The 13566-nt window shown below is 35.5% G+C and overlaps 1 non-coding gene across 1 annotated transcript; it reads right to left on the bottom strand.

Moving 5' to 3' along the window:
- Positions 1 to 6634: 6634 nt before the first annotated feature.
- Positions 6635 to 6753, bottom strand: LOC128661964 (5S ribosomal RNA). The gene has a single exon (XR_008402711.1). It is a non-coding gene; the product is annotated as a 5S ribosomal RNA (ribosomal RNA).
- Positions 6754 to 13566: the final 6813 nt, after the last annotated feature.

Here is a 13566-nt window from a genome sequence, read left to right as displayed (position 1 = left end):
TATACATTACACAGTATACAGTTTACACACATAATAACACTATCTAATAAATATACATTACATAGTACAGTTACACTAATAAATATACATTACACAATACAGTTAAACACATAATAACACTGTCTAATAAATATACATTACACAGTACAGTTACACACATAATAACACTGTCTAATAAATATACATTACACAGTACAGTTACACTTATAATAACACTATCTAATAAATATACATTACACAGTACAGTTACACACATAATAACACTGTCTAATAAATATACATTACACAGTACAGTTACACTCATAATAACACTGTCTAATAAATATACATTACACAGTATACAGTTACACACATGATAACACTGTCTAATAAATATTCATTACACAATACAGTTAGACTCACAATAACACTATCTAATAAATATACATTACACAATACAGTTAGACTCACAATAACACTATCTAATAAATATACAATACACAGTACAGTTACACACATAACAACACTATCTAATAAATATACATTACACAGTACAGTTACACTTATAATAACACTGTCTAATAAATATACATTACACAGTACAGTTACATACATAATAACACTATCTAATAAATATACATTACACAGTACAGTTACACACATAATAACACTGTCTAATAAATATACATTACACAGTACAGTTACACATATAATAACACTGTCTAATAAATATACATTACACAGTATAGTTACACTTATAATAACACTGTCTAATAAATACACATTACACAGTACAGTTACACACATAATAACACTGTCTAATAAATATACATTACACAGTACAGTTACACTCATAATAACACTATCTAATAAATATACATTACACAATACAGTTAGACTCACAATAACACTATCTAATAAATATACATTACACAGTACAGTTACACACATAATAACACTGTCTAATAAAAATACATTACACAGTACAGTTACACTCATAATAACACTATCTAATAAATATACATTACACAATACAGTTAGACTCACAATAACACTATCTAATAAATATACAATACACAGTACAGTTACACTCATAATAACACTGTCTAATAAAAATACATTACACAGTACAGTTACACTCATAATAACACTATCTAATAAATATACAATACACAGTACAGTTACACACATAATAACACTATCTAATAAATATACATTACACAATACAGTTAGACTCACAATAACACTATCTAATAAATATACAATACACAGTACAGTTACACTCATAATAACACTGTCTAATAAAAATACATTACACAGTACAGTTACACTCATAATAACACTGTCTAATAAATATACATTACACAGTACAGTTACACACATAATAACACTGTCTAATAAATATACATTACACAGTACAGTTACACTCATAATAACACTGTCTAATAAATATACATTACACAGTACAGTTACACACATAATAACACTGTCTAATAAATATACATTACACAGTACAGTTACACTCACAATAACACTGTCTAATAAATATACATTGCACAGTACAGTTACACTCATAATAATACTGTCTAATAAATATACATTTCACAGTACAGTTACACGTATAATAACACTGTCTAATAAATATACATTACACAGTACAGTTACACTCATAATAACACTGTCTAATAAATATACATTACACAGTACAGTTACACTCATAATAACACTATCTAATAAATATATATTACACAGTACAGTTACACACATAATAACAGCATCTAATAAATATACATTACACAGTACAGTTACACTCATAATAACACTATCTAATAAATATACATTACACAGTACAGTTACACTCACAATAACACTGTCTAATAAATATACACAGTACAGTTACACTCATTATAACACTGTCTAATAAATATACATTACACTGTACAGTTACACACATAATAACACTATCTAATAAATATACATTACACAGTACAGTTACACTCATAATAACACTATCTAATAAATATACATAACACAGTTACAGTTACACTCATAATAACATTGTCTAATAAACATACATTACACAGTACAGTTACACTCATAATAACACCATCTAATAAATATACATTACACAGTACAGTTACACTCATAATAACACCATCTAATAAATATCCATTACACAGTACAGTTACACTCATAATAACACTGTCTAATAAATATACATTACACAGTACAGTTACACTCATAATAACACTGTCTAATAAATATACATTACACAGTATACAGTTACACACATAATAACACTATCTAATAAATATACATTACATAGTACAGTTACACTAATAAATATACATTACACAATACAGTTACACACATAATAACACTGTCTAATAAATATACATTACACAGTACAGTTACACACATAATAACACTGTCTAATAAATATACATTACACAGTACAGTTACACTTATAATAACACTATCTAATAAATATACATTACACAGTACAGTTACACACATAATAACACTGTCTAATAAATATACATTACACAGTACAGTTACACTCATAATAACACTGTCTAATAAATATACATTACACAGTATACAGTTACACACATGATAACACTGTCTAATAAATATTCATTACACAATACAATTAGACTCACAATAACACTATCTAATAAATATACATTACACAATACAGTTAGACTCACAATAACACTATCTAATAAATATACAATACACAGTACAGTTACACACATAACAACACTATCTAATAAATATACATTACACAGTACAGTTACACTTATAATAACACTGTCCTAATAAATATACATTACACAGTACAGTTACATACATAATAACACTATCTAATAAATATACATTACACAGTACAGTTACACACATAATAACACTGTCTAATAAATATACATTACACAGTACAGTTACACATATAATAACACTGTCTAATAAATATACATTACACAGTATAGTTACACTTATAATAACACTGTCTAATAAATACACATTACACAGTACAGTTACACACATAATAACACTGTCTAATAAATATACATTACACAGTACAGTTACACTCATAATAACACTATCTAATAAATATACATTACACAATACAGTTAGACTCACAATAACACTATCTAATAAATATACATTACACAGTACAGTTACACACATAATAACACTGTCTAATAAAAATACATTACACAGTACAGTTACACTCATAATAACACTATCTAATAAATATACATTACACAATACAGTTAGACTCACAATAACACTATCTAATAAATATACAATACACAGTACAGTTACACTCATAATAACACTGTCTAATAAAAATACATTACACAGTACAGTTACACTCATAATAACACTATCTAATAAATATACAATACACAGTACAGTTACACACATAATAACACTATCTAATAAATATACATTACACAATACAGTTAGACTCACAATAACACTGTCTAATAAATATACATTACACAGTACAGTTACACACGTATTAAAACTGTCTAATAAAAATACATTACACATTACATTTACACTCATAATAACACTGTCTAATAAATATACATTACACAGTACAGTTACACACATAATAACACTGTCTAATAAATATACATTACACAGTACAGTTACACTCATAATAACACTGTCTAATAAATATACATTACACAGTACAGTTACACACATAATAACACTGTCTAATAAATATACATTACACAGTACAGTTACACTCACAATAACACTGTCTAATAAATATACATTGCACAGTACAGTTACACTCATAATAATACTGTCTAATAAATATACATTTCACAGTACAGTTACACGTATAATAACACTGTCTAATAAATATACATTACACAGTACAGTTACACTCATAATAACACTGTCTAATAAATATACATTACACAGTACAGTTACACTCATAATAACACTATCTAATAAATATATATTACACAGTACAGTTACACACATAATAACAGCATCTAATAAATATACATTACACAGTACAGTTACACTCATAATAACACTATCTAATAAATATACATTACACAGTACAGTTACACTCACAATAACACTGTCTAATAAATATACACAGTACAGTTACACTCATTATAACACTGTCTAATAAATATACATTACACAGTACAGTTACACACATAATAACACTATCTAATAAATATACATTACACAGTACAGTTACACTCATAATAACACTATCTAATAAATATACATAACACAGTACAGTTACACTCATAATAACATTGTCTAATAAACATACATTACACAATACAGTTACATTCATAATAACACCATCTAATAAATATACATTACACAGTACAGTTACACTCATAATAACACCATCTAATAAATATCCATTACACAGTACAGTTACACTCATAATAACACTGTCTAATAAATATACATTACACAGTACAGTTACACTCATAATAACACCATCTAATAAATACACATTACACAGTACAGTTACACTCATAATAACACTATCTAATAAATATACATAACACAGTACAGTTACACTCATAATAACATTGTCTAATAAACATACATTTCACAGTACAGTTACACTCATAATAACACTGTCTAATAAATATACATTACACAGTACAGTTACACTTATAATAACACTATCTAATAAATATACATTACTATACATTACACAGTACAGTTACACTTATAATAACACCGTCTAATAAATATACATAACACAGTACAGTTACACTCATAATAACACTGTCTAATAAAATTACATTACACAGTACAGTTACACACATAATAACACTGTCTAATAAATATACATTACACAGTACAGTTACACTCATAATAACACTGTCTAATAAATATACATTACACAGTACAGTTACACTTATAATAACACTGTCTAATAAATGTACATTACACAGTACAGTTACACACATAATAACGCTGTCTAATAAATATACATTACACAGTACAGTTACACTCATATTAACACTGTCTAATAAATATACATTACACAGTACAGTTACACACATAATAACACCATCTAATATTTATAAATTACACAGTACAGTTACACTCATATTAACACTGTCTAATAAATATACATTGCACAGTACAGTTACACACATAATAACACTGTCTAATAAATAATAAATAAATCAAACTGTCTAAACAAAAGGCAGCCAAAGGGATTTAACTTTAAGATACATACATATACATGTCTAAAGATGGGTATGTATGTGTATATATTTATATATATATATATATATATATATATATATATATATGTGTGTTTTTTAAATGTGTGTACAGATGTATTTATATGTGTGTATATATATATATAAATATATTTACACACATATATACACATATAAACCCATTAACACATATGTACACATATAGACATATATAAGTGCATTGGAGCTATATGCAGTTAAGTAGATGAAAACATGTAAAAACATATTTATGCAATATTCATATTTAATAAACTGTTTCACTGTGTATGTACCGTAAATATTTCACATTCCAATGTTCTGCACATAGCAGCATATGTTTTATGTATTTATAAATAGATACTCCTATATATATCTGTATATATCTATACCTATATATAACATAGCAGCAGAACTCCTGAGACGACTAAACTCTTTTTTTTTTTTTTGTCAAGAAAAGGGACGAGCTGAGAAAATGGCTTCCCCCGGCAGCCTCACCTGCTAATAGCGACTGGCCAAAAGAAGAGAGCGGCAGAAAATGGGGCTGGGAGGACAGGCTGCGAAAAAAGCCCTGGTAGGCCAAGAGAGGCAAGGATAGCGACAGAGCGATAGACAAAGGGAAAAGTCTGCATGCGGCAGAGGGAAATGAAAAACAAGAAAAGTCTGTGTGCATAGCTGAGCCGTGCTGCTGATGCCACAGAGGGAACACTGTTTATGTTCGATTTCAGCAAGAGGGGGAAGCTCCTCGTCGCTTTGCTGCGCTTAACCAAGACTCAGGTACAGCAAAAGCCTAAATCGGGAAGAAAACGCTGGTAGAAATAAAAGACCCCACAGAGGGCTGAAAATAAAAAAAAAAGGCACCAGAGTCTGATTTGAATCAAGCATTTGTCCTTTAGGAAAACAAAAATACAATAAATAAATACGTACACAAATAGATCTGTATAAAATACTCAGAAAGCCCCCTTTATTTAAACATAAAAGAATACTTTGAGAAAACCCTTTCCACTTTCACTTTATTTACGTATGTATTGATTTCTAAAACAATATTTTCCCTTTCATTTGGGGAAAAGGTCTGCGCTAGTGGCAGAGGACTGAAAGGGTTAAACAGACAAATGCGCAGACTTTCTGGTCTATCTGCATCTTGCTCCGTTGCTGAGGTGGGAGAGCAACAGCTGCTACTGCTGCTGTTGCCTTTGTTTTAAAATGTAGCTCTGTTAATGTTTGAGAGTCAGCGTGCGACTTGCTGATTCCATTTTGTAGCTGCCTAGGGTTGTAGTGTGCTAAAAATGTGCAGCGTTGCGTAAGTGCTTTGTAAGAGAAAGGCTGTGAGGAGAATGGTGTGTTAAGAGTGTATAAAAGTGCATTGGAGCTAGCGCCTCCTGCTGGAGAAAGTTTGAAAAAGCAAAAGCCTACAGCACCTGGTATTCCCAGGCAGTCTCCCATCCAAGTACTAACCAGGCCCTTTCCTGCTTGGCTTCCGAGATCAGATGAGATCGGGCGCATTCAGGGTGGTGTGGCCGTAGGCAGAGACAGGGCCTGCATTTACTTCTCTTGTAGTGTAGACCTCACCAGACACCTTCCTTGTTTCTAAGCTGCTATTGCTGCCCTTCTACACTGTCATGAGATGCAGGACATATGCAGGACACAGCAATGATGGTACAACTCTATTTTATTACAGAGCATAGCAATACACATCCAGACAGGTTGATTGTACTAAACTAACTGCGACACAGACACCGGACCTAAGCCCCGCCCACATACTAGTGACATCACATCCTGCTCTCATCACATCTTCCCCTTTTTCAAAGGCAAAGCATACATTTGCATATAATAAATAACAAGGTACACCAACAGGGTATACAACAACATTTTTGTTTTTGAACATTATAAAAACAGATAGATTAGAAAACATGAACAAATAAATTACATCCTGACTTGGACATCGGGGTAGACTACCCTAGTCCACAGTGACCATAGGATTATTCTGCCCATACTTCCGGTCACTGTTCTAGCTAAAGTCAGTCCCTGTATCGGGCCAGAAGTTTCCCCACTCTTCCGCTTGATGTAACTTTGCATGAACTGTCCTCTGATACAGAAGATGGTGAACAAGAGTCTGCTGGAGGTAAAGATATATCCCCGCTGTGATCTTGCTGAGGGGAAGGCACCTCTCTTAGAACAGGGGATCCCACCGGCGGTGGTACTGAGGTATCCGGTTCCAGACTCTCAGGTACAGGCTGAAGATGTCTTCGGTTACGGCGTGTAACCGTCCCTCCCTCTGTAAGGACTGTGTAAGACCTTGGTTCTGGAGAGCGGCCCACTACCGTAGCAGGCGTCTTCCATTTCTTCTCATCATCCAGTTTAATTCTGACACTTTGGCCCGCTTTCAGTTCCTGTAAAGGCCTGACAGAATGTCTCCTGTCGTAGAAGAAACGATAACCCTTTTTGGCCTCTTCATCCCTCCTAAGGACTTTGTCATGAGGAATAGGGCCAGAAGGCTTGAAGACACCCACTGAGGGTAAAGTGGTGCGAATCTGGCGCCCTAGCATCAGCTGTGCCGGGCTAAACCCGGTGGCTTGAATGGGCGTCGCCCATTGTTGGCCTGCGGATAATGTGGACTTGACGTGGAATGTACAAAATCATATTCCCTGCTGAAAGCACTGAACTCTGTAGAAGCAAACTGCATACCATTATCACTCACCAGCTCCATTGGAATGCCCCAGCGGGCGAACAAGCTCTTCAGGCGAATGATAACGGCCTGACTTGTGATATCATTCAGGGGTGCAATTTCCAAATACCTGGAATAGTAGTCGATCACAACCAGAAACTTTCTCCCGTGCAGTTCACACAAATCAGCAACTATTTTCTGCCACGGCCCCGCAGGCAGCGGAGTAGACATCAAGGGCTCCCTTCTCTGAGTAGGCCGGCGTTCCCGGCAAAAGGCACATTTAGACACGTGATTTGCAATGTCGGAGCTGATCCCAGGCCACCACACAGCTGTAGCTGCCCTTTCTCTGCACTTTGTAATGCCTAAGTGGCCATCGTGAATCCTGTTTAACATCTCTTTCCTCATGCTGACAGGAATTACAATGCGGTCTTGGAACAGCACCAACACCTCCAGCTCCGTCAGCTGCGACCTCTCTGGCTGGTAAGCATTTAAAGACATCCAGGCTGCCCGGCTCTCGGGCCAGCCTTCTTTTATGTACCTTATAACTTCTTGCAGATCTGTGTCCAAATATGTCTCTTTCTTTATCTCTTCCAGTTTCCTTGAAGAAATGGACTTAGAGGCCAGAACTGAATCTACATACACTTTCACATCCGATTCTGTGGAGGATTCTTCAGCAGCAGCCAGCGGGAGCCTGGATAGTGTATCTGCCACAACCAGTTGTTTCCCCGGCACATGCACTGCCTGAACATTGAACCTGAGCAGTCTCATTAAAAGTCTCTGGCATCTCAAGGGTGTTTTGTCAATATCATAATATCATTGATTAGAGGGACTAGCGGTTTGTGGTCAGTTTCCAGACTAAATTTCTCCAAAACCACTAGATAACGCTGAAAGCGCTCACAGGCCCAAACTGCAGCCAGGCACTCTTTCTCAATTTGAGCGTATTTTGACCTCACGCAGCGTCAGTGTGCGGGAAACAGTAGGCGATGGGCTGTAGTTTGTTGTCATTCAGCTGCAGGAGTGCAGCCCCCAACCCATCACTGCTTGCATCAGCCAACTAACCACTGTCTTTTATGATGGGTCGTTAGAACCCCAGCACTGGGGCAGACCCCAGCAGGGACTTGGCATGCTGAAAAGCTTTTCTTGTGAAGGGCCCCAGACCCAGGCAACGTCTTTCTTAAGCAACTCTGTGACAGGGAGTAAAACTGTTGATAAATCTGGAAGAAACTTGCCACGTAGTCTTACAAGGCCCAATACTCTGTCTCAGCTCATGTACATCCGAAGGCTTTTCATCTGTTCAATAGCACAAATTTTCTCGGGGTCTGGCTTGATGCCATCTCCGTTGATGATATGCCCAAAGTAGCATATATTCAGTTTTCCTAAAATTGCATTTTTCTTTATTCAGCTTCAGCCCAGACTCTTTGATAGCCTGTAGCACACAACTTAAACGCTGATCATGCTCCTCCACTGTAGACCCATACACTAGAATGTCGTCCATGACGACCGCTGTGCCCACGTGGTCACTCAGGAGAGAACTCATTTCCCTTTGAAAGATTTCAGGAGCGGAGGATATCCAAAGGGGAGTCTGCAGAAGCGAACCGACCTACCGGTGTGATAAAGGTAGTCAGTTTGCGGCACTTTGGTTCCAGGGGGATCTGCCAAAAGCCGCTAGAAGCGTCTAATGTGGAAAAGAACTTCGCTCCAGCCAACTTTGGAGCTATATCTTCTAATGTCTGCAGCACAAATCTCTCTCTCTTCACTGCTTCATTCAACCTTTTCAGGTCCACACAGATGCGCACCATTCCGTTTTTCTTTGCAACTGAAACAATGGGGGCACACCAATCAGTCGCTTCAACAACCTCTTCAATAACCCCCATAGACTTCATGCGCATAAGCTCTTTCTCCACATGAGGCATGAGCGGGAACGGGATTCTACGAGGGGTAGAAATACTGTATGGGACTGCGTCCACTTTTAAGTGCTATACGGACAGGTTTGCAGTTCAGTAGGCCCAACTCGCCAAACATATCTTCGGAAATCTCATTCACTCTGGCCACGAGGCCCAAGTCACAGGCTGCTTTTCTGCTCAATAAACTGTTAACACACTGACCTCGGATCACATGCACCCACATGGTAAACTTCCTTTGCTTGTACTCACAGCTGGCAAGAAATTTCCCCACACAAATCAATGCGGCCACCAGGACTATGGACATTTGTAGTAACCTTCGCCAGCTGGGGCTGTCGAGGCAGTTTCATAAATTCAGCAAAAGACATTACAGTGATATCTGCTCCTGTGTCAATCTTAAAATCAACTTTGGCTCCCAATACAGTAAAATTAACTTTCCAATCTTCCTCTGAGCTTGTCCGTTCCACACAGACCCCACAAAAGACACTTCCTGACCCTCCTGGTCACTGTCCACCTGCATCTCCTTAATGTATTCAGTTTTACACACCACTTCAAAATGGCCTATTCTGTTACATTTTCTGCATCTTTTATCTCTGGCCGGGCATATAGTACTCTGATCATGAGGCCGGTAGCACCGTGTGCATCGGCCATGTTGCGCCCATCCACTTCTAGGCCTTTCCAGTACTTTAGATCTACCGCTCACACTGTGCCTTTCACTAGTAGTTTTCCTAGACTGTTGCACTTCATCCACAATACTCTCAGACCTCAGATCAGCACTTTGCTTTTTTCACCAGTTCACTCTGGCGGGCCATCCTAATAGCCCCGTCTAACGTTAAATCAGGCTCTAACTGCAGCTTCAGGGAGACTTCAGCATCTGCAATTCCAATAACTATTCTGTCTCTGATTTGCTCTTCTTTAGCAACACCAAACTCACAGAATTCAGCTAATTCATACAGGCTGCGCACAAATGACTCCACAGATTCTCCCACACGCTGATTACGTTTGTGAAAACAAGCTCTCTCTCATGAATCACATTTCTTTTGGGCACAAAGTGGGCACTGAGTTTATCCATAACTATATCAAAGTTAACTTCTTCCCCTTCTTGGAAAGTAAAAGCATTGAAAACTGGCTCCACATCTTTCCGCATAGAGTATAAAAGAGAATTAACTTGTACTTCACCACTCTCCTTGTTCAGTTTGGATGCAATCCTGAAGCGCTGAAACCGCTGACGCCATGTGGGCCAAGCTGCAGGCTGAGAAAAGTCAAAAGGCTCAGGTGGGGTAAACTTTGACATTGCAATCGATCAGGAACAAAAGCGCAGTCCAGAACTTCTGACACCATGTCATGAGATGCAGGACATATGCAGGACACAGCAATGATGGTACAACTCTATTTTATTACAGAGCATAGCAATACACATCCAGACAGGTTGATTGTACTAAACTAACTGCGACACAGACACCGGACCTAAGCCCCGCCCACATACTAGTGACATCACATCCTGCTCTCATCACATACACAAATAAACATTTCTTCAGCTGCTCAGCAAGGAAACACTTTCACACTCTCCCCTCTCCTGCTGCTGATGCTTTTAGTACCACTTTACTTTACAGCTGCCTGTCACCACCTTGTCAGTATATGGCCGGGTTATAATGCAATATATTTAATAATTATTCTTTAAAACAAACTAAACTCAGGACAAAATTTAGAAACTATTTAGCATGGTTGTTTTTTGGTGGTTGTAGATGTGTAACAGATTTTGGGGGTCAAAGTTAGAAAAAAGTGTGTTTTTTTCAATTTTTTCCTCATATTTTATAATATTTTTAATAATAAATGATAAGATATGATGAAAATAATGGTATCTTTAGAAAGTCCATTTAGTGGCGAGAAAAGCGGTATATAATATGTGTGGGTACAGTAAATGAGTAAGAGGAAAATTACAGCTAAACACAAACACCGCCTGAAATGTAAAAATAGCCCTGGGTCCTTAAGGGAAAGAAATTGAAAAATGGCCTTGGTCCTTAAGGGGTTAAATATCACAATGAAATATCACAGTATGGGTCACTAACTTCCAGACAACTATACTTTAACTATTTAGCCCACAAATGATTCTATACAACTCTAATTAAAACACCAGACGTTATATATATTCTAAATGTAAACAGCCAGTTTATATGCCAGTTTATCTAAGCTGAAATGAATTCTTAATTATCTACAATTAAAGGGACAGTCTACCATTGAATTGTTATTGGTTTAAAAGATACATATACCCTTTATTACCCATTCCTCAGTTTTGCATAACCAGCACAGTTACATTAATGTACTTTCTACCTCTGTGATTACTTTGTATCTAGGAACCTTCTTCTAGCCCCCTGATCACATGACTGTGACTGTTTATTATCTATTGTCTTAAATGTAGCATTGTTTTGTGCTAGATCTTAAATAACTCCCTATGCCTGAACACAGTGTTATCCATATGGCCCACGTGTACTTTCTGTCTCTTTGTGTTGAAAAGAGATTTAAAAAGCATGTGATAAGAGGCAGCCCTCAAAGGCTTAGAAATTAGCATATGAGCCTACCTATGTTTAGTTTAAGCTAAGAATACCAAGAGAAAAAAGCAAATTTGATGATTTGAAGTAAATTGGAAAGTTGATTAAAATTAAAAGTCCTATCTGAATACTGAAAGTTTAATTTATACTAGACTGTCCCTTTAAGACAAATTCTAAAATATATTTATATATTTGCAAAGATAAATTACTTAGCATACAAAAGGCAAGCTTAAAACTATACAGGACTATGAATGCAAGCTAAAAATACAAAATGCCCTTTTTAAATCTACTAACTGCAATTAGTTATAGTTAAAAAATACATTTGATTTAAATATTATTTATATATTTATCAATCGCGTATACTTCACCAAAAATAACCAAATTGATATTTCAGCTTCCAACATTCCTTGTTTCACCTCATATGAAAATAAGGGTATTTGCAATGTGGATAAGAAAAAGTAGTCCAATTTTGCTTATAGTGACTGTATTCCAACGCAGCAAGTTATCAGTGCAGAGTTCAGCAAAAAGTTAGCCAGCCCCTTCTCTCCTCTTGCATTCAGCTTATATAATCTTAATCATTGGTGAAACGATATGATAGGCCCTTCGGAAACTTGTCTGTGATTCACCCTCAGATCTGGACATCTCATAGGTTATTTTTGGGAGTACATCCCTTAGTAGCCAAAGGCCTTTTGTCTGTAATACCGTCTCTGATCTATAGGTGGCAGCATACACCCAGGAATGCAGCCCCACCATCAAACATTGTTAAACAGTCTAAATTATTTAACCTAAAAATGTTATATTCAACAAATTATGATCCCTTGTATTAATAATTGATGTTTCATATATGGTCCGCATAGTGTCATTTTCTCTGATCATTTTAAGACCAAACATGAATATATTCCACCTATAATATATTAAAATGCGTTTAAAATCATATTTTTTATGAAACGATTTAAGAGGATTATAATATCTTCATCATGGATTTAATTACTTTTTCAGTTATCATCTTAATATGACATACATACCTTGAGATCAGCAACCATATGTCATTCGCATATAATTATATCTACATTGGATTACTATCCCATACAGATTAATATTTTATATCTGTATATTTATTTTTGAGTGTATAAAACATGGGATATTATTTAAAATACCAATTATATATGTACTTATTTGATGCCTGAAAAATATAAAGAAATAGGTTATTAAAATTGGCCATT

This window comes from Bombina bombina, chromosome 5, assembly GCF_027579735.1.
Source record: "Bombina bombina isolate aBomBom1 chromosome 5, aBomBom1.pri, whole genome shotgun sequence".
Lineage (NCBI taxonomy): Eukaryota > Metazoa > Chordata > Amphibia > Anura > Bombinatoridae > Bombina > Bombina bombina.
Note: the sequence above shows the minus strand (reverse complement) of the source record. Positions and strands in the feature narration are given on the sequence as shown.